Source organism: Ixodes scapularis, unplaced genomic scaffold, assembly GCF_016920785.2.
Source record: "Ixodes scapularis isolate PalLabHiFi unplaced genomic scaffold, ASM1692078v2 PGA_scaffold7__128_contigs__length_106722199, whole genome shotgun sequence".
Lineage (NCBI taxonomy): Eukaryota > Metazoa > Arthropoda > Arachnida > Ixodida > Ixodidae > Ixodes > Ixodes scapularis.
In genome coordinates, this window is record NW_024609882.1 from 54,105,631 (window position 1) to 54,130,617 (window position 24,987).

The 24,987-nt window shown below is 43.7% G+C and overlaps 1 pseudogene; it reads left to right on the top strand.

The window, feature by feature from the left end:
* Positions 1–24,987, top strand: part of LOC115311775 — a 90,392-nt pseudogene that overhangs the window by 8,901 nt on the left and 56,504 nt on the right.

A 24,987-nucleotide genomic window follows, 5' to 3' on the forward strand; every position in this document is an offset into this window, starting at 1 on the left:
CATACACAGGGGGCAATGCGCCAATGGATTGTTTAGGTTTTCTGACGCATGGCTGGATTTGCGACGATTCCAAAAAAAGGCTTCCTGGGAACTTGGGCTCTATGCGCGTACATGAAGTCACTGCGATGTTCTAGGGTATCGTAATGTTTGGCGATCGCGTTTCGCTCACTGTTGAACATCCGCACGTCGTTCTTGCATTGGCGGATTCGCTCAGTAAAGTTTTTCGTCTCGCCGATGTAGGTTTCGGGTCACTCTGGGCATTGAATGATGTACACAACGCCCTGTGCTCTTTCTTTTGTTAGACGATCTTTTGGTCCTGGCATGGACCTTCCCAGTGTGGACGTGGGCTTGTGGGTCTCCAGAAAACCTTTTTTTTTCCAGTACTTGTGCGAGCGCTTCGCGGGTTCCCTTTACATAGGGAACGCTGATGTGCGTGACTCGACGGGGCTGTCTTTCGTCTACTGGCATCTGGTGTTGTCTGGCGAGACTTTGGCGTCGGGCGATGCGCTCTATGAAAGTACTAGAGTAGCCATTTTTCCAAAGTTTAGCCAATGTCGGCTTCCCTTTAAAGCTTTGTTTGGAGCTACATTTTAAGACTTTAATCTGGGTGAATGCTTTTTATATATATATATATATATATATATATATATATATATATATATATATATATATGTCATTCGGCAATGAGCCGAAATAACGAAGCCTTTTCACCATCTGCTTCGCAAAACACACACCCACACAAACACACAAAAAAGAAAGAAGTGGTGTTGAGGACAACATCAAGAAACCACTTTCATGTGACTTTTGAGGGCTCTGACTGAAAACGCCTGTCGAAATCTGCCTAGTTGAACTGTTGGCTTCTTTTGGAGGGTGGTGAAAACTGTGTCTTGATGCCAACAGTGTTACGTGAACTCATTAACTTTCACTCTGAAAAAGCGACGGATTGTGAACATCGATCACATGTGGAACCGTCTCTTTCTTGCTTTTTTTCATTTACAGTTTTTCATTTCATCGCAATATACGTATATATACACAATACTTACATGCATACATAATACATACATGCATACATACATGCATGTATACATACATACATACATACATACATACATACATACGCACATACATAAATACACACACACACACACAAGTTGGATTGTTATGCCGGTGTAAAAATATTAAACCATGATACGAGATCGGGCTTGCCGGGGTATGTGAACTTTACCAGCAAGAAATACTTAAAGACACCAGAACTAGGATCACTAGGCCGTCCAAACAGCTCACATGAGCTCCTCCATGCCATCGGAAGAGCGGGCGGTCCGTCTCCTAAACATTGTGTTCAAAGAATGTATTTATATCTTGCAAAGCCTTCATAAACTTGATCACACAATAATATCGCACTTATTCACACTTTGGACACAGACTTTTGGAAAATAGATGGTATGTCACAGTATTTAAAAGGATCCTAAAAAAACGTTTTAACAGTCCTTTCAGAACACGCTTGTCAAAAAAATAATTAGGCGAAGAAAATTTTTTTAGAGTAATATGGACGGCCCGAGTTGTTTTCTCTCTCGGCATTTCGGGCGGGTGGAGAAGAGGTGGACCGGATTTGCCTTCACGTTGAGGTGGAAAGAGCGAACCATCGAGATGGTGATTCCGGAATAACCCGCGACGTCTCGAACTTTTCGCGCAGAATTTGAAGTAAATCTTTCGTCGCTAATATTACTCTAAAAAGATGTTCTTTCGCGTAAGGTTTATTTCTCGACACGCGTGTTTGCACCAGACTGTTAAAAAAAATAGTTGACTTTTCAGGGGTCTTGTGAGGTGCTAACCCCTCCGGGGCACGCGCATTCATATGTCCTGAAGAACGATTTCAGAAAACAACGTTAAGTGCATTTAAATGAGAGCATCTGAGTGCCGTTGGCATGAATTATGTGGAAACGAAATAACTTACATTAGCGAAATCAGACAGCATGGCATGGCAGAGACGGGCTACTGCGCAGATCCGGTCAGCCTCCTGTTTGATTTTTTTTTTTTTATGAGGAAGAATGGAGGGGGAGGAAGACGGTGTCCGAGTTCTTCTTTGTATCCTTTCTATAGAACCGACTCAATACATATTCTATTTCTTTAACTGACGCAATCGTCGAACTTACGGGTAGCTTTAAGCTACACTTCGTTTCATCTTAAGTCCAGACGTAGCCGTCACTACGGGCTAATTGGACCAAATATGAAGATTCAAATGCTTAAGTCCCTGGGTCTTTTTTACTTGCGATTCCTTCATTGATAATAAAATACGAACAAAAACATGATGAACTCCATGATGGTGCGCATTTCGATTCTGTCTGATGGGTCCCATCAGCTGATAACGTCGGCTGAGTCTGGACTTAATAATAAACGACGTATAAAACGTCCTATGCAGTGATCAAAGCAAACCGTTTTAAACTACTGCTCGCTCCTCCCACGCCGCCAAGTTAGCACGTTGAAGTTTTAGGCCATAAGGTAAAATAAGAAACATTTGCACTGGGAAGGCATCCGCCCTTCTGTACGCGCACGTTGCAAGCTCACGAACGCTAGTTGCGCATGCGTGTCTTTTTCAAAAATGCGAATCGCGAATCGGTCAGCACGGTTTGCTTTGACATTTCTTCGTAAACGGTGGGGAGAAGTTATCATCATAATAACCGATCCTTCTGGCGCTCATGCCGAGGGATCGTGGAGTCAAACTGGCCCATTTTGAGGCTCAGTGGGGGTCCGGTTCAGCCATGCATGATGAAGATCGGTTTGGTTACCGGACCCAACAAGCTTGAAACTTTTCCCAGACAACACATATTATCCCATAGATACACTTCGAATCTACCAATGTCCCTCGCGGGAAATTGCCATTCCTATTATACCCTTAAGACACCCAAGTAGGTACATTCCGGTTTATGTACCCGCGGCATATCGTAATGAGTTTGCGTGTAGAATATGAATTTTCAATTCGTCTTCGCATTTCGACAATACCGAATCGGAACCTCAATAATTGTCTTTTATAAAATGTTCACTTTTTTAATTAGTTTATATATGGTTTGCAACTCCGACAATACGTCACCTTACCCTCCAAGAGATGGCACAGGTAGCCCTTTGGTTTGCAGAAACCAGGAGAATGAGGCATTTGCGCTCGAAGACGGAACTAAAAGAGCGTATTATATCCGCTTCCGATGAGATCACAGACGACATGCGGAAGGCAACCTCCAGAGATTATGAGCGAAGGCTGCAGTAGTGCCTCAAAGTTTAAGTCGGACATGTCAACTGAAGAGAATAGCTAACCATTTTGTACAAGTGACCAGCGCCCCTGACAACCGCGAGAATGGCGAGCTTTTATTGAGACTCCTCTCGGGGAGATTGATTGCTGTTTATCTAGAGAGCGCTTTCGTAACCTCCCATGTCTCAAAAGTGCAGACCAAGTATTGTCCAAAAGGACGCATTGTGGCAGTTTCCTCACCAACCGTGCTAGAGAGTCTCGGCAGCAGCGTCGGAAGCTGTACCCGACCAGCTAAAGAAAGCAGACAACTGGCAGAGGAAATCCGTCGGCAGCAAGAGCGCCATCGCTATGCACCCGTGTTTTCTTCTTTTTTTTTTCTGAATTTATGCTTAGACCAAAGGTACTTTAGAAAAACATTATATGCATTTTATTGGACCCCGGTCGTTGGGGACTGCCTCAATATATATATATATATATATATATATATATATATATATACCGGGTGTTTTCGCGAAGACTTTCAAAAAACCTAAACATTAGGGCGTAAAAAAAAAAAAAGAAACTGTCTTCGGGAACAAACTACCAGACACGGCGGACGTCAGGAATTGCCAAAAACATACTAATTAACCTAATAATTAATTAAAATGTGTTAATTAACTTTTTAATTAGTGGAAATAGACATATGGTTCCAATTAGGAAGTTGTTGAGAGTTATCGAAAACCACTAAATCAGTCATTTTCAGAATGACTTTGAGCGCGTGAGAAGAGTAGTAGTGCACTAAAGTCACCCCTCGTGGAGCAGGTACAAGGCTAGCGGTTGCGGGAAGGCGCCCGCGCGATTTTTCCGCCTCTTATCTAGCCCCAGCCTTGTACCTGCTCCACGAGTGGTAACTTCAGTGGGGTACTACTCTTCTCAGGCGCTCAAAGTCTTTCTGAAAATGACTGATTTAGTTGTTTTCGGTAACGCTCAGCACCTTTTTAATTGGAACCATATGTCTATTTCCACTAATTAAAAATTTCATTAAGAAATTTTAATTAATTAGCTGGGTAATTAGTGTAGTTTTGCCAATTCCTGACGTCTGCCGTGTCTGGTAGCTTGTTCCTGAAGACAGTTTCTTTTTTTTTTTAACGCCCTAATGTTTAGGATTTTTGAAAGTCTTCGCAAAAACACCCGGTATATATAATATAGAAAATATATATATTTTTTCTTTTAAATAAAGGTGGATTTAAAACCCCTTCGTGTTTTAAAAGTAGCGCCAAGTGCGTCGATCCACGAGGCACGTGTAAGGTGCAGCCATTCGGAAGATCATGGCGACATAGCGGGCAGCACTGAGCTAGATTTTATACGCCATGTTCTTCCCAGAACTGGCGCGCGGCACGTGTCTCTAGCATTTCCGCAACAGTGAATAGCGCTACTTTTCCCAGGATGGAGGAGCTTTAGCTGGAACCTACGGGAGCCAGCGTTCCGCGTCGGTTTTCCACGTGCCGCCGAGCCGCTATTCGCCGAGATCCGATCACGTGAGCATCCGGGTCAAATGCCGTGCAAAACAGTAGGCGTTCTACGCGCCCACACAGTACGTTGCCCTGCTTCTGAGCGCGCCGCGCGCCTCGAACGCGCGGCGCCGCTATTCGCCGAATTCAGTCACGTGAGGAGCAGGATCAGCATGCCGTGCAGGAAAGACGGCGCCATGGGGATGAACACGCAACTCTGGCTTCCGTAGGGATCCTCTAGACGAACACTAGGTGGAACAAACCGATAACGCCATCTAGCAATAGGCGTGGCGAACGCCTCAGTCGTCTGAGTTGCCATCAACAGTTGACCCTGGCGAGCTTTTTTGCTCTACTTTGTTTCCCAAAAAGGGAGCTACGGTTTGTAATTTTACGAGGTAAAACCAACCTCTGAAATACACTTTTGAAGAAAAGCTTAGATTGCACGTGCAGGCGCCGATATCTATTGCCCAGTTTAGAATAGGCCTCGGCATTTCAGCTACCATATATAAAATGTCGCTGAAATGCCGGGGCTCGACCTAAATTAGACGCAACGATAGGCCCCTTCCAGTAGTAGTCTAATGGCGAATTCCACTGGGCGTTTTGGAGCGCGCCGGGATCAGTTGACCAGATCCGGACTGGAGCGCACGATCCGAACGGGGTCGCGCCGTCTACGGATCCCCAATAGAACATGACCACTGCCCCGGGGTGGGCGGATGCCTTCACTTCATTGAATGGCCCGGGAATCTCCTTTCCGCGGCCGCCGCGGTCGTTTCGAAGACGCTTTTGCAATCGCGGCGCTAACACGTGTTCGACGCACGAGCGGCAGGAATGGCTCAGGCGCTTCTAGCAAAGATTGCCAGAATGCCCGTAGCGCGCCAACTACCTTCTCTTCTCCCTCCTGGAAAGCGAACCGGCTGTCGAGCCAAGGGCTAAGCAAGCGGCCATTACGAATTCTTCTGATCTCGAGACAATCTAGGAGGCCAGCCCGCGACGTGCTTCTTCTTCTTCTGAGGCGAGATGGGCGAGATCAAGCGAGATGCCCCACGAGAAAGGAAGTCACGTGTGTGCGCCGAGGGCTGGCCCGGCTGGCTTCCGGTTGAATCCGCCGAAATCGTGGGAGCGACTTTTTTCGGATCCAGATCGAGATCTGGAGCGGAAGCTAATCCAAAACGACCAGTGAAACACGTCGGTCTCGATCCCGATCGCCCAGTGAAATAGGCTCGCTCCAGAAAAGTCGATCCAGGCGCGCTCCAGAACGACCAGTGGAATTCGCCATAAACTTTTCGTGAAAGGTGTATTCCACAGCTAGGTTTTGCCTTGTAAAATTACGAGGCGCAGATTGTTTATGTTAAGCAGTGGTTCTCAACCATCGATGTTTCGCGGACCCCTTGTGGATCGGTGGAGACGATGGAGGACCCCCTTCGTGGTGAGGGGATAAGAAAGTTATAGGTTAAATATAATAATGATTTAACAAATGGATATAACTGACGGCTAATGTGACGTCAACCTCTCTTATTGACATACACACGAGAAAACTCGCCCGAAAACTGAAATATTTCTTCTCGACGTGGGAAAAGACAAATTTATTGCCGGGCTTGACTGATGAGGCAGGGCTTCGCGGACCCCCCCCCCCCCCCCCCCCCCCTTTGAGAAACACTAATGTAAAAGATAAGACGGCGAAGGAAGATGGTAAAACACGCCTGTAATATACACCTTTGACGAAGCGTTCAGATGGCTACGTGCATGCGCCGATTTTTAAGGCCGATTTTCGTTCGGATCTTGGCATTTTATGCTTGAAATAAACAAAATTCGATAATTTTCAATCAAAATTCAAGGGTGCAAAAAACTGTACCACGTTAATTTACCCGAGTGTTTTTTGTAAAGAAGAACACAAGCATGATTAAACACCAGAACAGTCCGATATCTTAATGGTTATATTATTCTCTTTAAATAGGTAAATTGTTGTAAGATGTCTCATTGTGTTTTTTCTTCTTTTTAGCCTTGCTTGCTTTTCCCAAGCGCCTCCCCTCCCGGTTAAAATTTCAGTTGAAATATACCTACCATATTAAAAAAAGAGACCTGATAATCATTGATAGGATTTACTGGCATTTCCTCAGAATATTCTGCAGTTATTTTCAATGAATGTATATCTTGACAATGTACCCAGAATATCCGGCGTATATTTGCACGCATCAATCGGAAATTACACTATCTTTATGGGATTTCGCAGGGATATCACTTGGGTGTACTTCTGTTGCCTGGGTTAACACCGTTCACTAATTCTACCTATGACAGTGGCAGCCTGTACATTTTCCGCGCTAAACATAGAAGCGTATATAGTTACCACTCAGTAGAAAAGAAGGGCGTTTAACTCGGCATTTCGTGCATAAAAAATCTAATTATCGGAACCCGTGCTCTTGAAATGAGGATAACACAAAATCAATATTAGTTTTGTTCACGTATCACGGCTCCTCATCGCTAACACTACACTTTGGAAATTAAATAATCATAAAGGCGCTCGAAAAAAAAAAGAAGTACTACCATTTGACATCAGGCATTTCGACGGCACGAAGAGAAAGTGCCGCCCAGTTGCGGGGCTCGATTTCCTTTTATTGCGCGACCCACCTGACGGAGCCTTATAAGAGGAGGGGCGCCATACAACCGAGAGTTCGGCCGCGCGGCAAACGAACTCCAGGTGACCGAAACTAATCCTCAGTATTTTGCAGGAGTGTACTAGATGTACTCTGCTGGTCTGGCAAGTAAAATGCCGAGATTTACATTTACACGAGAGATCATCTAACCATCATGCTACGCGCTCGTAAACTACCCCCTCGAATGGCTGAGTTGAATACGAGAAAGAAAACGAAGGAAGTCATGAGCTGATTGAATCGTAACAGAAGTCACAAGAAAAAGGCGAGGTGCTCAATTTGAAAAGCGCTAAATACATAGACCACTCCGCAAACAACGTCCGGAGTTCCGGGCAATCGATGCCCTGGAATTCAGCGTCTTTGTACTGGTTTCATCGTGGCTTTGCGTTGAATCTACAGCTATCACAGCCGAAGCGACAAGCGCAGACTGTTCGTCGAGTTTGTTTACAATGGCAGCCATCTATGAACCCCTACGCAAGCCGATTGGTGGTGTGTGATCCTCTTAACGATCGACATTGTAACTTGGTGGGCTGTCTAGGGAACTGTGGTAGAGAGAGCAGCGCGTCACCGTGGAGGGACGGGAGTGCTGCTGGTCTGACGTCGTCGCGCTGAAATGCGACGCAGGCGACTGATGCTGGCTCGCGCCTTACGTGACCCGGACAATTCTTACCATGCGGCTGGCGGATAACGGAGACATCTTTCACATGGTTCAGGGAGGGGAACTGAGCCCTCCGCGGTACTAAATGTTCCACAAATCGTCATTTTCCCAAATTTCACGAGTGGGGAACTATAGCAAAAGGTAATTGACGGAAATATTTAGGCCAATGGTAACGAATATATAGCATACCAATCTTAATCACGAAATATTTTGCATGCTGAATATCTGAGAAATAAAAAAAAAGAGAGACATTTACAGTGGGTGTTAAAAGCGGGCTGCAGTAACGCGGTTCAGTATATTTCCACCGAAGCATGCTTGCAATCCGGAAGAAAAAGTTCTCAAAAACTAAAAGGAGCAAAGGTGGAGTACAAAACAACACAACTACCTCCACCACCTGCTTTGTAAGGTGTACCAATAATGCGAATAATTCCTGTTTATGTATTATCGCCTTTTCTTTTTTGCAAAAGTATTCTTTAGCAAAACAACACACGGACACAAAAAATAGGCCTTTCGCCTTCCTGCATACTAAGTTAGAAGTGTGTCTCCACGTCGACGACCCGACGCAAAATTGTGCGGCTGATAGGCACGCCATTTATTTCTTTTTCTCATTATAATTGCGTCGTATCCACGTCGCTTTTCCTTATACACGCAACGTGGCGTCACTGACGCCTCCCCTGAGAATGCTATAATTCACCTCGCGATGCTGCACGGAATCCAAATAGGCTGCATGTTCGGTCAGCTTTATAGGGTGGATTGTGTTCTCAGTTCGGATGGTTCCAAGGGCAGGATGATCCTTAGTCTTTCAGTGCCCGGAGTGGGTGGTACTCTTACTTTTGGTGGTGCCTAGGGAAGATTTTTGAATGGAAACAGATTAGCTCATACCATTCTTTCTGTCTGGTGTTGCGTGCAGTTCCCTTTAGCACCACCCGGATACAAAACCTTTGCGCTGAATTTTCTCAATCACCAAAACAGAGCAAGTGCGTTTTCACGCCCTTTCCTCTTATCCTCGTTCTGCGTACCCTTTATAAACCACCTGTTTCTGCTCCTCTCTTTTCTGCTTTTTCCACACCTATCTGCACCGCGCGCTTTTTCACACCACCTGCTTCTGATTCTTCCATTTCTGCGCGCTCGATCCTTAGCTGAGTCAGCAGAGCGCTTGGTTTCCCCGCCGGCAGCGGGGGTTCGATCAGTTTTTTTTTTCAAGATCGCTTAGCGGTTACGCAATTACCGACCGGCACATTTCGTGCTTAGGCGACTCCTAATGCTGTATGGCCCTATAGGCCAACGCGTTTGTTAACAAACAATCCCGCGTTAGGCTATACCAGTTGTCGGCATTGCGTGTTCGAAAGGAACAGTATTGCGAGGGGTGAAGCGACACAGTGCATGCATGCGTATGCGCTCTGTCGACAGAAGCGCCACCGCATGGGTCGTGACGTCCGAGCCGAGTGTTAGTGCCTATAATGCTGCCGTTTTAAAACAGGTGTGCCTCACACTACATCACACATTGCGACTTTTCGATGCACCGGGGGCTGCCTCACGAGATCGTAGTCTTACATTCGACAAAGTCCCCCCCCCCCCCCCCCCCCCAAAAAAAAAGAACTTTTTTGTCAGCTACCGAGAACAGGTCCCATTTCCAGATTAATAAAATGAAAAAAAATTGAATAAGTTAACGACAACTACTGAAACCAAGCATATGTTCGGGACAGTGCTACATTGCGTTAAAACTGAGTGTTTGCCGATGAGTTGTTTCTTGTTCCGCTGAAACATACTATATTATTCGTCGAAGACACACATTACACGACAAGATTTAAACAAATAACCGTCAGTTTTATTTTTAAATTACAAACGTTGTATTATCCAGGCATATGTATCTAGACGTTTATTTGTTTGCAGTTGGTTTGCTTATCTGTATCGCTCGAGGAAAACCAAGCGATATCTCGCTCCGTTATATACATAATTAAAAAAAAAAGGCCTGCCGGTGTGAGATACATTTCACTTACAGAGCTGTATAAAAATAAACGAATAAAGTTCTTAACGCACGTGGTGTCGACAAACCTGAATGATGGAGGGTTTGATGTTGAGCTTGATAATGACATCCTTGCAAGAGACAAAAGTTCTTGTTATAAGCCTGCCTGCCTTGGCGGTGTCTAGTGGGTCTGCAATAAAGTGATACTCCAAGTAAGCTATCGAGGGTGGTTTTAAACTTCGAGGAAAGAAACGGCACGTGAGAAATGTTTTGAGCGTAAATTTAGTAGATCTTTTATCTCCTTACTTTCTGTAGCGGTTTTGTTATGTAAGCTGCCAACGTGATCTACACATTGGTACTTTCATAATATGAAAGGAGGTAAGTAAAGAAATGAAACACTGCACACTAAGAAAATTTACAGCCTTAAAAGTGCCAAAACGCTCTTCGAGTGACTTGTACCCTTGACTACATCCAAACGGCACTCTTATTTTGACAAGGTACACCATTTTGATTGCACAAAAAGGTTGCATTGAACACCTTACATTTTGAACAGTGTAAGAAGGGATTATAAAAAAATGTGTAAACGCTTAAGTCAGAGAGACGGATATCGTTAGTAAGAGCGTCCGCGGCACTGACACCAGCGTTACGCAAGTTCTTTGAGTGACAATACGGAATACTTATAGTATACACTAATGCTTTTCACTTAGAGAAATATTCTTTGAAAGTAGATATGTTATGGATTGCGCGAAATATTGACGTGGAAGACGATACAAACGTGCAATCGTCGTAAAGGTTGAGGCGGTGCACACGTGAAGGTGTCTGATGAACGTGTTGGGCGATGGAGCAGTCATCAGGGTCATGCCTCCTTTCTCGTGCGTGATCATTTGTGTGTTTTTGCTGTTTGTATAATTGCGGCTCGGAGATAACATCACTAGAATTTTGCTAAGATCGCGAGCATAATTTTTTGGCGTTCACCAGCATCCTTAGGTGTTGGTGTTGCACCAACATAAGTAAAACTTCCTAGTGTGCGTCGTTGATGTCAAAGGTGTACTTGCGGTTATCATCATGAGTGCTGAACTGCAGAGGCGTGTTTATCACGGTGAATATTGGTACGAGCCTCTGCCACACGTATCTATATTAACATATCTACTTTTTCTATAGCTGAATGAAAATTTAATTTCGTGGTAAATAAAACTGGATAAAAATATACAAGCGGGATAATAATATCGAAGTAGCTACGGAGTGTTTGCTTTTAGATCGACAAAAAGCGCCCTACTTTATCGTAATTTATCTCTGTGTCGTTGCTAGCTGAATAGCATTCGGCTAGGAACGTCAAAAATATGTTCTATTTTATTCTATTTTATACAGGTCTGTTTACCGATGATTGTGATTTTGTGTTGAACAATTGCGTCTTAAAAGTGGTGTTTTAAATGAAAAATGACTATGAATGATAGGCATGTCCATGCAAGTTTTACAAGGATTACAAAGAAAATATACACTGAATACAGCTTAAATAGCGACTTCGTCAAAACATAATGTACGTACAATTATACGGTTCTTACGCTGTCGAACGGCCTCCTATGAAACGCTCAAGCAGACAATGCAGTTTTAAAGGCTGGGAGGACATTGAACTTTAAAATGTTCCGCAACCAACATAAAGAAAACGGCATATCATACATGTATTAGACTAAAATCTATGATATGCTTGTTTTGTATGAGAACCTCCACAGAAATCTCTCATTAAAAAACAAACCCAAAAGAGCCGCGTGGTTTCTTTTCGTACGATACAGAGGAAAGGACAGCCTTACCGTTAAGAACAATTGGGAATTGCTCTCAGTGCGACGGAGCAAATTAAAACTTATTTTTATCTCATATTAATTAATGGCTGGCTGCGTATTGATAAAACTACTTACTGAAGAAAACGCGCTATATCTTTAGTAAAACCAATCATTGTTTTAAAATAAGAAAACGCCATGCCAGAACGAACTTTTCCGCCAATTCTGTTTTGTCGAAAAACATCTCACAATGGAACAAGATGTCGGAGGAGCAAATATGCTCTGCAACCGGAATTTTCTTTCGTTCGTAACTCCTTTCAGTAACATCTTCCGGCAAAGCGGGAAAAGTTCTGAATAGAAACAAACACCCCGAGAATTATTTTTGTGATCATCTCAATCCCGGGGTAAGAGGAACAATTAAAACGTACCTTGAGAGGAATACGATTCCTCAAGAAGCAGCTTAGTAAGGTACAAACTAACACTAATCATCCTAAAAAAAAAAAAAAAAAGCTATAAGATATTAAGTTTTTACAGCACTTACTCAGGGGTGGTCCTCCACACCACCTCATTGTTTGGTCTACTGAACTTGCACATCCCACCTCTAAAAGTGCTAGCACGATCAAAAATATCAGTACTGCCATCGTAGCGACCGGGATTAAGTGTGAGAATACCAGTAGCTGATAGCGAGCACGTAGTAAAGACTATTGTGGCAGCTGCAACCAGCTTTACTTTATTTGAAAGTGCCATATTAAGGGAAGTCGCAGGATTGAGGTGTGTTCAAGTCATTAGTGCCATGCCTCCATTCGTTACCTTGATGTATCGAAGGGGTCGCGCGAGATACGGCCTGTTATAATAGAGTATCTGTTCGTGCTTCGACCTTGTCGCAGGATAATTTTTTTCTCTGTACACATAAGAAGGAAAGATACACCTTGCGATATAGAAATTGCGAGATGAACGTAGAACCGCCAACGAAGACAAAAATAGAAAGATCTTGCGTGTCAGATTTGGGAGCTATTTCTCATCACCAACTGGAGTCAGCCCCACATTTTTTTACAGAAAAAAATACATAGAAGTTTGATTGTTTTCGAAACTAGAGTGTTATAAAAGAGGGTATTCAATTCGGGGGTATTTTCACATTATTATATGCACACGAAGCAAAGACCCTTGTGTAACCGGCATTTTAGTTGTCAGTTTCATCGAATGGCACTTGGGCGATTGACCAATCAGCTCGCTCTATTGTTGGCACGAAAAAGCGTTACACCGACGCGTTACGGTTACGCCGACGGCGACGCCGCTCAAGCAAACTCGGTATTTTTGCAAAGCTTTATCTCAAAGAAACGATTGGGTTGAGGCCGATCAATACTAAAATGAATTATGCCTTCAAGCACCGGAACATGCGAAGATTCATGCGGTTGCCTCTGATGTTACTCTGATTCTTTGCGTCTCCTTCACCGCTGCGACCCTTTTCCTCCTACAATGCAACGTTGTGTACCCTTTCCCCTCTTTCCTGCTGCCACCCTTTTTTCCTTGCAACATTGCCACCTAGCCATTCTCTCCTTCACCCATATTAGGGAGTTTTCGTAGACCGCGTTTTCCCCTCCGCTAAAGCCTCCGCAACGGAGAAGCCGCTACTGCGCATGCGGGCCGATGGCCTTGACTGTAGAGTTCCGGGTATCGAATCGGGCTGCGGAGGGCTCAGCGGAGGGGGAAACGCGGTCTACGAAAACTCCCTATTCTGGGTGCTCGTCGGTTCCGAACCGTAAACTTTCAACACGGGAGACAGACGCAAATGCGGGACTTCAGGCAAAATATGCTTTTGAAATTTTCTTGCGACAGCAATGCAACACTTGAAATAACAAGCTCACCTATGTACTGTAGTTTCTATAGCCGAGAACAAACTCGCCCGACTACTTCAACTACGCCCCAACATGCACGGTTCATTCCTTCACCTTTTCGAACAAACAACATTTGTTTCAATCCCGCGCTCAATCACAGGCAGCAAAGACTGTTTCCTAGATGCAGCAGCTATGCTGAAAAGCCCACCGCCTCGAGAAAAGTAACATGATGGAGATTCTGCTACTTGATGCTTGCGCTTTCAGAACCAAAGAAGGAAAAACAACAGCGGATTAAGACAGTAAAGGGGGACAAACGAAAACAGGGTTCTTACCCAAATATTGCAGTCGTCCATGAATAGCTGGTGAATGGCTGCCATAACCCTACCGAAAAATCCGGTATAACTTTTCGCTCTCCGGATTATGGAACCGGAAATGTATCTGGACAATATCTGGACTCTATTTGAAATTTGGGTTTTCAGAAATTATTCGTTTGTCTGCAATGCGGAATTAGGGTTTCCAGAAACAAATTTCCGGTTCCATAATTCGGATAGTGAAAAGTTATACCGGATTTTTTGGTAGGAAAAGGCATCAGCCAAATGGGAAGCCCTTTCCTGGCTGGCATTCAGATCCGCCTTCCGCATGAATTCGGGGCACTCGCACTCGCAATGGTTGCAGCGAACCCGCGGCACTCCACGCACGTCAAGTGCAGTAAATATGCACACTGTGCCCGAACTCCACGCACCGTCTCCCGCTAAATCTCGCAAGTCGCAGTCAGTCAAGCTGGTCCAGCCACCAGCCCCAGCCACTAACAAAGCGTGTTGGGAACTGACTGAGCGAGCCAGGGGCAACGGGAACACATGCGCCCTCTCTGCTTCCAGAAAAAAAAAAAGTAAAGCTCACATCAACAAAAAATCAACAAAAAAGCACGCGCAGGGGCATTTCCAGGGGGGCAACCCATTTGGATATATACTAGCGTGACGATGAATGGAGGCGCGCGAGGTTCTCCGATAATCTAAGCGTGTGTTTTGCGGTCGTCACGCTAACGCTCTCGATCACGTCCGAAAAAAAGGCTGAGCGGGATTCCTCGGACTGTTGTAACGCTTGGATGCAGAAAACAAACCCTTATGCTCGATCACATGGTGCTTAAAACGTCATTCCCTTCGTATTGACGTCGGTTCCAAGCTTAAAACTATCGGTTAGCGTGAGGTTCAGCGTGACAGTTTTTAGAGTGTAGCAACCGTTTGTCTAATCTTGGCTTTGTTCGCAGATGACTTGTCAGTGTGTTTTTTGTGTTTTTGTTTTGTTTTGTTTCTGTCGGAGAATGGAAAGTAGTAGCAAACAAACTCGTAATTTTTCGCTCATATTAGCAGGTGACGTGTCTGATAGCGGAATTTTAGCTTCCTCAATGCATGCCGTTTGAAATCTCGATGAACACAATCGGGCCCCCGGTGAGATCAGTCGGCAAACTGAGAAAGATTTCATGGCTAGGGGCCAAAAAAATACTAGGTGCATTGTATGGTGAGAGAATCATGCGCCATGCAAGCAATACCACTGATCTCTATGAAAATTTGCTGGATCGCGGTCACTGCTTGCTCGCCAAAGCACAGGTGCGGCCACCGGACGGCCATCATGGGCACGGAAAATTTACCTTTTTGAAGTGTTGCGGAGGCTGGGCCGCAGCGTGCTGAAGGCACGTGTTCTGCACGTTCGTTGTCATTCACAGAAGTTTGTTAAAACCCCGTGTAAACGGTGAGAATTCCCTTGGAGAACACGCGGACATTTTTTAAGAAAGCACAGCACCTCAAAAACATTGCGCAACTCGTGAAACGCAAGTCTCGCCGATCTCGCGACGTGATCAAAGCTTTCTTGACACGCGGAAGTGCCGCGGCTCTTTCTTCGCACGCTAGAATATTGATCACGTATCGACGCCGTGTGAATTTGTTTCGCAAATGCAACATGCGTGAGGACGAATGTGCCCTGGAGCAGCGTTTTACTTCACTCTTACGACTGAATTTGCCAGTTGCGGCACTCGCGGTCCAGAAACGAGCTTGATCCAGTGGCGACGGAAGAGGGTAGGCCTACCGTCCTCCACAGCGTTGCTCTATTTTTTTTTGTCATGCGATCCATTCGAGTAAATTTGAAAAATGGCCTTGGTTAATCTATATTATAGCAACCACAGATTTTGTTCTCTTTGTAGGAACTCGCTGCAACAGTTGGGCGATTGAGAAGACGACTAAGCGCGACACACCTTGAAAACTTTGCCACGGTGTCGATTCTTGATAAGTATTCAAGCGTGCGAGGGCATAGAAACGCAGCACTTCGGCGTCCCAAGGAAGCTTTGCTCATTCCGCATGACCGGCAAGACTTACGTTCGACATGGTTTGTCTTTTTCCTGAGGTGCTGCGTTTTCGTAAAATTTTTCACGTGTTCTCAAAAGCAATTTTCACCATTTACACAAGTTTTAAAAAATCTCTTCGGCGAATGACAACGAACGAGCAGGACACGTGTCTTTAGCATGCTGCCACCCAGCCTCCGGAATGCTCCAAAAGGTCGATTTTCCGTGTCCTAAGATGGCTGTCCGGATGCCGCAATGGCAGAGCGGGGAAGTGCGATTTAGCACTTATTCAAGAGATCACTGAGCATTGCGGAATGCGTACCCTCCTAGCATCCATCAGGTAGGGATAGCCATCCTGTGCAGTCTCTATGCAAATCGATGTCAGCGCATGTAGACGTTTACAGACGGTCCAATCCATTCCGAGATCAATTTGACCTTCGTCAGGCGCCATCTTTCGTGTCTCTGCACATAGCCACTGTTGGCGAGCTTCGTGGCTGCTTGCATCTGCACCCTCCACAGGCAGGCGACCCTGGTCGCTAAACATAGAGTGTGAGTATAGCAACTAATATTTCAAAACTCTCTTAAAGTGTGTGGCTATGCCAATAAAATGTGTCTTCCATTTTCTAACACATTAATTATAAAATTACAAGGTCAGGTGGAGAAGGCTTAGTCTGAATCAATATCCTATCAGCCTTCGATACTGGTGTGGGCAGAAAGAAGGCTGGCCCCCTAGAGATATCTTCAAATGATTCTAAAATTGATCAGCTCCAACGTCATCGGCTGTTTTACTTAGATGTCCTTAACTTTTTCTAGCCTGTATTTGCCCTGTCGGTAACCATGTTCGGTTTGACAATTTTTACGCATGCATTCACCTGGCTTGAAACGCACGCACGCGTTCACCACGCACGCACGCATTCATCTGGCTTAAACATAACTTGAGCGTTAGCTTGGATTGGATGTGAGCTGCAAATTGTGTTTACTTCAACTTCAGGAAATTTGTCAAATTCAGCGGACAGCCTCTTGACTTCTGCTGTGGGAGCGTATGTTTGCAATTTAGTGGTTTTCAATTTTGTTGACTTCGAGATCATAAGTGTACCACCGCAATACCCTTTTAACACGATTTAGATTCCAGCAAGGAGTAAAAAGGATATGCGAAGTGTGTAGGACTTTTCGTACACCCTTGAATGTTCGAAAAGCATGTAAAAATTCTGTACGAAGAGTGTGAGCATGATAATACACCCTTTCGACACGAACATGGGTGTTCAAAGTTATAGTGTGTACCTACGAACACTCATTTGGGAACCGCAAAAAGTAGGTCGCCTCCTCCCTTTCCCACAGCACACAAGTCTACCACGCCATCGTCGAACGAACGGATACGAATGGAGAAAGCTGGACTCCATGGTAACTGGTGAGCATGATAAGGGAGTCGATTTTTGGCTCTGTAATTATCTTGGGCATGCAATTTTTGACGCACCTCAAGGTTAAAGAGGTAGCTTGGAGCTGCAGTTCTCTACTGGCTTGCAGTGAAATATGCTAAGTGCACTTCAACATTCGGGCAAAAGCATGTGTAGTTTCGGTATCTTTCAAAAACTTATTCGAATTGTTCGCTGAAAGTCCTTGTTATAATCAAAAGGCGACGGAAACGAAGGATGGAGAGTAGGAAGCAGACTGGACGCTGGACTGGGGACGGCTTAACCCCTTCTCCTCTATTTCATTCCGTGTTCTTCCTCTTCTCCAACCTTTGTTTCACTCGCCCTTTACTCTAAGCCTGCCACTGACTAAAGTGTTGTTGAGGTTTCTCCTGTTCGTGATCTTTCTAATTTCTGTGACCACCGTGAACTTTTCGAAGACTCGCAGGGTCCCGTGATGCAGCCAAGAGGACGTCGAAAGCTATCTCAATGAAGTTACCTTGTCACTTCAGTGACTGTAGCTTTGTAGGTTACCGATTAGAAATTGTGACTTACGGTGGGTTTCAAACAGCGGCCAGGCTCTTTAAATCGACCGCAAAAATCGATTTATGAAGCTATCGCGCTACGAATTTGCGCAGCGCTTCCCACACGTCGTGCATTTTTTTTTTTTTTAATGTGCAAAAAGCGATATTACCTAAGGAAAAAGTAAAAAAAGAAAACGTCTTCACTCATCTGGAAGCGCGGCGAAGCCACCGGCCTTTAAGCAATAGGGCGCCGTTTTGCGCCCGAGTTAATAGATGGCGCAAGCGGTCACAACGCCAACTGCAGCCGACGAACGAACTTTCGGTGACGAGAGCATCCGTCGAATAGCAGACGATCCGTCGCTTTAACTCTGCTTGGAAGCGCCGGCGGACTTTCGTCCCATGACACTCCCCGTATAAAAGACCACTGCTAAAGACCACGTTTGTTTTAACTACCTCACGCACTTGAGCGCTTTTCTTGGAGCAAAACCATGTTGGTTCTATTTATTTGAAGTACATTGTTGACCGTATTGTAGGATAGACCTCTAGCCGCGATTCAATTTCTAACGTGCATTTTATGGTCCTCTTGTCGATTCAAAGGCATGAGCTCCTAACGTACAAGGCTAACCATAAAAATAACGAATTGACCTTCGACAGTGAACACTTCGTAACACCGAGTGCTCCGCGTCATTGACGACACTTTATGGATTCGACAGAGCAGCTCGGCAAAGCAACCGACCAATGTATTTTTTGTTTTCTTCCGCCACTAATGCATAACTGAGTAGGATATATTTACTTATTTACGCATGTCATCAGCAGATTGTGTTTGTTTTCGAAGGTACCAAGTTGTAGTTAACTGGGTACATTTGTCTCAAATCGTGGCTTCAACCGCATTCATGAATGTCTGAAAGCTATTGCTCTGTCTCCTGAAATATCTATTCCAGCCGCTGAGTAAATACTCACTTTACCGGGCTGAATTCACGACGACCACTGCCGCCACACAAGAACAGCGCAAAAACCAAAACAAATACTACAACTGAAAAACAGGCATTCCGCGTGCCAGTCTACAACGTGCCTTGCGGGGAAGCGTACATATAACTGATATGAGCCGCGTCGGAGCGGGTTGTTTTATTGGCTGTCGCAAATAGTTACTGTGATCGTTTACTTTTTACAAAAATTCCTGCCAAGCATTGACTTTACTAAGAAAAAAATAGATACTGGTGACTTTATTTATATATTAGATTATAAAAAACCGTACCTTCAAAACGACGACTATAAAAGGGAATGGCGTAGTGTTCATAGTCAGTGTAGATGGTAAGCTTTACCGGAATCACACTGTCAACTGCACCCATAAAAGGCAAGATCTGGCATTCTTCAAGTGCTGAAAGACTATCTTCACGTCGCATAACACCTCGACTCGAAACTTTTTTAAACTTTTTATGTCTTGTTTAGCTAAAGATCGTTACTCGTCAGCTTGCTCGCCCACACGAGAGGGGAAGCACACTGGTATAAAGAAATGTACTTTCGCTGAAAACAATGTTAGAGGAACTGCCAAAGTAAAAATGTTTATTTCTAACATACAAAAATTAAATAACTAACAAAGTGCGCGCGAGTTGATGTAGCAGGTATCTCCTCGCCTTTTTTTTTTTGTCCCTTCACTTTTTTTTTGCTTTTGAAGAGGCGAAGAGTAGGATACCAAAAAATTGCGCGCTTTCCTGAAGGTAGAGGAATTAACGATTACCTCTTTGAATATAGTCACTACAGAAGATTGCGTAATGTAAAAATATGAGGAAGCGCTCAGTTTTCAGCCGAAATAAAGTTCATCACGAAAATGGACTGAAGGCGCGTACGGACATCGACACGGAACCACCATTCTTCAAAACTACGTGCTCGGAAAGCTGCCAGTCATCCATATACCGACGACACCTCATCGAAATCTGCACAAAGACGTGGTCTTCGACCACGTGCGTGATCGTCCAATCATCTACCGCGGAGGCACATCCACGTCAGCCTTCGAGACTATAAAGGAACAGCCCAACGGACTGATGGCCAGTGGGCAAGGTGACAGCAGAAGCGACATGTCTTACAGATGGCTCTTTTCTTGCGTGCAGGTAGGTGAGAGTTTTTGTGACTGCTCGTATCGCTCAGACGATCGTTATCTACTGCTGTTGCCTTGCAAAAGGCGTGTGAAACTGTTTTTCGCTGCCATTGCCGATTATTGTTGGGGGGGGGGGGGGGGGGGGGGCACTTGCGCTGATAAGGTGCGGGGATGTCGAACAAAATCCTGGCCCAAACACAGACACAATGCAGCAGATACTGGAATGCCAGAAACAGATGACGGTTTATTTATCATCTATAGTCGCAAGCCAAAAAAAGTTTTGATAAAAGACTAGAAGCGATTGAAGCGTCCACTTCAAAGATAACTGATCTTGTCATGACGCTTGATGTTACACAAAGAAAGGTGGCAAACTTGGAAGCAACCATATTAAAGCTACAAGAAAAAATCGATGACTTAGAAAACAGAAGTAGAAGAAACAACTTGGTAATCCATGGAGTGGCAGAATCCGAAAAGGAAACGGAGTTGGACTTGAGACAAAAAGTAGCTGAAGATGTTTTCAAAACAAAACTGAGTGTTGATGTGACGTCTGTCGAAAGGATTCACCGTCTTGGAAGGCTACCTAGCACAACGCCGAGGCCAGTCATCTTAAGCTTTGGAAGTAATAACGAAAAACAAAACGTACTTAGGAATGCCAATAAGCTTAAAGGGACTCGTATTTTTATTAATGAGGACTTTTCAAAAAATGTAAGAGTTATCAGAGGAAAGCTATGGGAGAGTGCAGCTGCAAATAAACGAAATGGAGACAATGTGCTCTTATCGTACGACAAGCTAAATATCAATGGAGTAATGTACGGATGGGACTCGGATACTGACCAGAGAGTTGAAATTTTTGCAGCCAATGTACCGCCCAATGTACCGCATCCTGAACAATTACGTGAACCTAATTCACAAGAAACAAAAAACCTTCTACTGATCAACCTTAGTGCCCGAAGTATTGTAAATAAATCGCTTCAACTCGAACACATCTCAATGGATCATGACCCCAGTATAGTGGCTATCACCGAAACCTGGCTTGATTCATCAGTGCTAGACAATGAGATAGTTCCCCCTGGTTATAATATTTTTCGAAAGGACAGAGGAAGTAGAGGAGGAGGTGTGGCCCTAATAGTTCAATCGTCCCTGATCGCTTCTGAAATAAAAGGTGCTCCAGGTATTGAAAATGTGTGGTGTAGGATCAAGTTAAAAAACAGTGAATTAATAGTAGGTGTAGTGCATCGCCCTCCACAAATGCCTCTTGGATATTTTAGGGAGTTAAATGAGTTTATTTTTATGTTAAAAGTAAGTTTAAAGAAAGTTATTTTGATGGGAGACTTCAACCTCGGTGGGATGGACTGGGCTACATTAGGAACTGGGGACAGTGAAGTGTCGTGTTCCGAAGAATTTCTGGATTTGGCTTTCTCGCACAACTTGACACGGGTTGTCAAAGAGCATACTAGGGTTCAGGGGGAATCACGATCTCTAATAGATTTAATATTTGTCAGTGAGACACTCTCCCGTCGCATATACGATTGTAAGACTCACCCGGGAATTTCTGATCACAAAATGGTTCACTTCGAAATATCGTTGGAAGCTACACTTAAGAAAAGAAAAATATCTTCATACCGAAGCTTTAAGGAAGTTGATGACGAATCAATTATTGATCAACTAGGCTTTAACTCGATACATTTGAGAACCTTTCTAGGAACCCCCTGATCGGAGTGAGCGAGCTATGGCTTAATTTTAAAAGGACTGTACTAGAACACATTCATAAGTTCGTTCCAATGCGCGTTAAGAAGCGGAATCCAAATAGTACTTGGATTACAAGGGATATAATCCATTACAAAAGACTCTTAACCAGGTGTAGAACGAAAGCGCGTGGGAAAAGTAATGGTTTGCTACAGGCTAAATTACGGACGCTAAGTAACGGAACTTAAAGCAAAAATAAAGGCATCGAAATTCTCCTTCTTTAATGTTAAAATGCAAAACTCCATAAAATATTCACCAAGGAGGTTTTGGCGACAACTAACATCAAGTAAAAAAGGAGTTACTAAAGAGATAGTAGGAGATAGGGCTATTAAAAACAAGAAACAAATCGCAAATTGTGTTAATGAATATTTCGTCAGCATTTTTTCTACTGATAATCATGTCCTGCCGGAGTTTTTTTTTTTTTTTAATGTTTCCCCAATGAATGACGTAGAAATATCAGAAGAAGGTATTTTTTCTTTGCTACTTGGTATCGATTTAAAAAAAGCTGCTGGTCCTGATAATATTCTTAACGAATTCTTATATCGTTACAGTGAATGGTGTTCGAAGTATCTTAGCCTCGTCTTCAACAGATCGTTGTCAGATGGAACTGTTCAAGATGACTGGGAAATCGCCAAAACAATACCTGTACATAAGAAAGGTAACGCCCCCCCCCCCAAGCTCAGTTACAAACTATAGACCCACTTCGTTAACATCTAGTTGTTCTAAATTGCTAGAACACGCCATTTCAAAGCATATAAGAACGTTTTTAGATGTTTATCATGAACTTGATAGCAAGCAACACGGGTTTAGAAAAGGTTTATCTACCACTACTCAATTAACGGAACTCATTCATGATTTTTCTTCAACTCTTGACAATAGAGGCCAGGTCGAGATAATATTTTTAGATTTCCAGAAGACCTTTGACAAAGTGAATCTTAATAAGCTGCTCGTTAAGCTAGAGCCTTTGCTAAAGAATCCCAAACTCCTGCGGTGGATCGAAGCGTTCTTGACTCTTAGAAAGCAGTTTGTTAGTATTGATGGGCATGATTCGATGCTACGAGAAGTGCACTCGGGAGTCCCACAGGGATCTGTCCTCGGACCCTTGTTATTTGTAATTTTTATAAATGACGTTCTTCGTGACATTACTGTAAAAGCAAGGTTCTTCGCTGATGATTGCAATTTATATAATTATATAAAGGATGACAGTGATTCCATCGAGTTGAACGGTTGTTTACAAAAAATTAGCAAGTTGTGTGAAATCTGGCAGATGTCTTTAAACCTGGAAAAGACCGTTTGCATGTCAATGACACATAAGAAAACTCCCGCGGTGTATAACTACCGCTTAAACGGAAAGAGTTTGTCTAGAGTAAACGAATTTAGATACTTAGGGATAACAATAACTAGCGATCTTCGACGGGACAATCACATTAATAGTATAATTAAGAAAGCTACAGGTAAGCTTTGGTCATTAAGAAGGTCGTTAAAGGTGGCCACTCCGGAAACTAAACTGCTAGCTTTTAAAATGATGATAAGACCAAATTTAGAATATGCTAGTGAAGTGTGGGACCCGTACACAAAGAAGTTAGTAATAAAATTAGAGAGGATTCAGAAATTGGCGTTGCGCTTTATTTTTTCAAAGTCTAGGAGGCTAGATTCACCAACGGAACTGTATTCCAGGGCAGGAATAAGTCTACTGGAAGAAAGGCGGAGGAATAAACGCTTGAAAATGCTTTACTTAATTTTAAACGGGACACTTCTGCTCGACGAAGATAGATTGATAAGACACCATACCTCTAGAATTACTCGAAACAAACAAACTAGAACACTTGAAGAATATCGTTACGCCGAAAACTGCTTTAAAAATTCATATTTCCCTCGAACGATAAAGGAGTGGAATGCGCTGCCACAAAGCACTGTTGCAGCCAACAGCGTTTCTGAATTTATGAGAGGTCTGCAGAAGTTATGGTAAAAATTATGTATCTAAATCTGTTGCTCACAGTGCTTTGTTTATTTCTTTTTTGAGTGTGTTTGCGTTGTGTTTGATAATATAACCATAAAGTACGCTGGTAATGTTATGTTGTACACCATGTTCTGCGTAACTATTTTATGTTTACTTTTGTTGCTCACCCCTATTACGGTCCCCAATGTAAGGACTAATAGTATTGTCAAATAAAATAATAAAGAAAGATATGCAAATAGATTGCATGTTGCTCAAAAGATATTAAACTCTTCTCATCTTTTGGAGGTTATACTGCTGGTATTTGTGCTGCAGTATCCCAAAGTTTTTGAAAGTTCGAAGTTTCCTCCAACTCCATCACCGTTTTCGTGCGTCAGATTCTTGTGATACATACATGAAAATGTTTTTTTTTTTTTTGTTACAACATATCAGGGCACGTCATGGGCTGAATGCGTATTTTGATGCGGAATTTATTGTGATGTTGCTTCTTCAAATTTCTTAAAGCAACTAAGAAGAAAAGAATAAATAGCTGAAGCCAGCGTTTGTTTTTGTTCTTCGAAACCATGTTATATTTTAGACTATCATCTTGACTGCTGTCGCTGTCGCTCTGGAGCGTCGCTACCGTTTCTTTACCTGACATCTCGCTGAAGAAGACTGGTCTGTGGTTCGGCCGAACCATGCTACATGCGTTTTGGACAGCGTCAACAAATGTTGGGCAAGGCATACGTGCGTCTACATTTTCTTGCTTTAATTGAACATCTATTTTGTTATGAAAGCCATCCCCCAATGTATTTTTTTTACGCTGGCAATATATCCAAAAGCTTCATCCTCTTATTCGCCGACGCTTAAACCATAACTCAATATTGTCACGAATGACACTTGATGAGGCGGCGAAAACTGAAGTAAACTGAATGTTTCAAAAATGCAAACATGTGCCCCAATATGATAAGACTGATCGGACGATAACGGGCGTCGATGGCGGAGTAACGGCAGTACCAAATCGATCGCATGCGAAAAGACTACCCGGCGTGGTGCAGTTTCTTTTAAGCCCTCTCTGGGACCCTGGAAAAATCTGTCACGATCCTTCTTGAACTTTACATTTTGAAAATAAACAACTTACACCACGTCTCACCCTTCGATAAACTAAAAGGCAAAGCTACAGGCTGCCAGGTCCAATCAAGGGCCAGTTAGCAACCACGTGTCTTTCCGTGGTGCGTGCCTGCGAGTCTTGCACACTGGTACGCACATCGGGGCGATACACTGCCTGGTTTTTAACCGGCTCGTGATTGGACATGGCAGTTTGTAGCT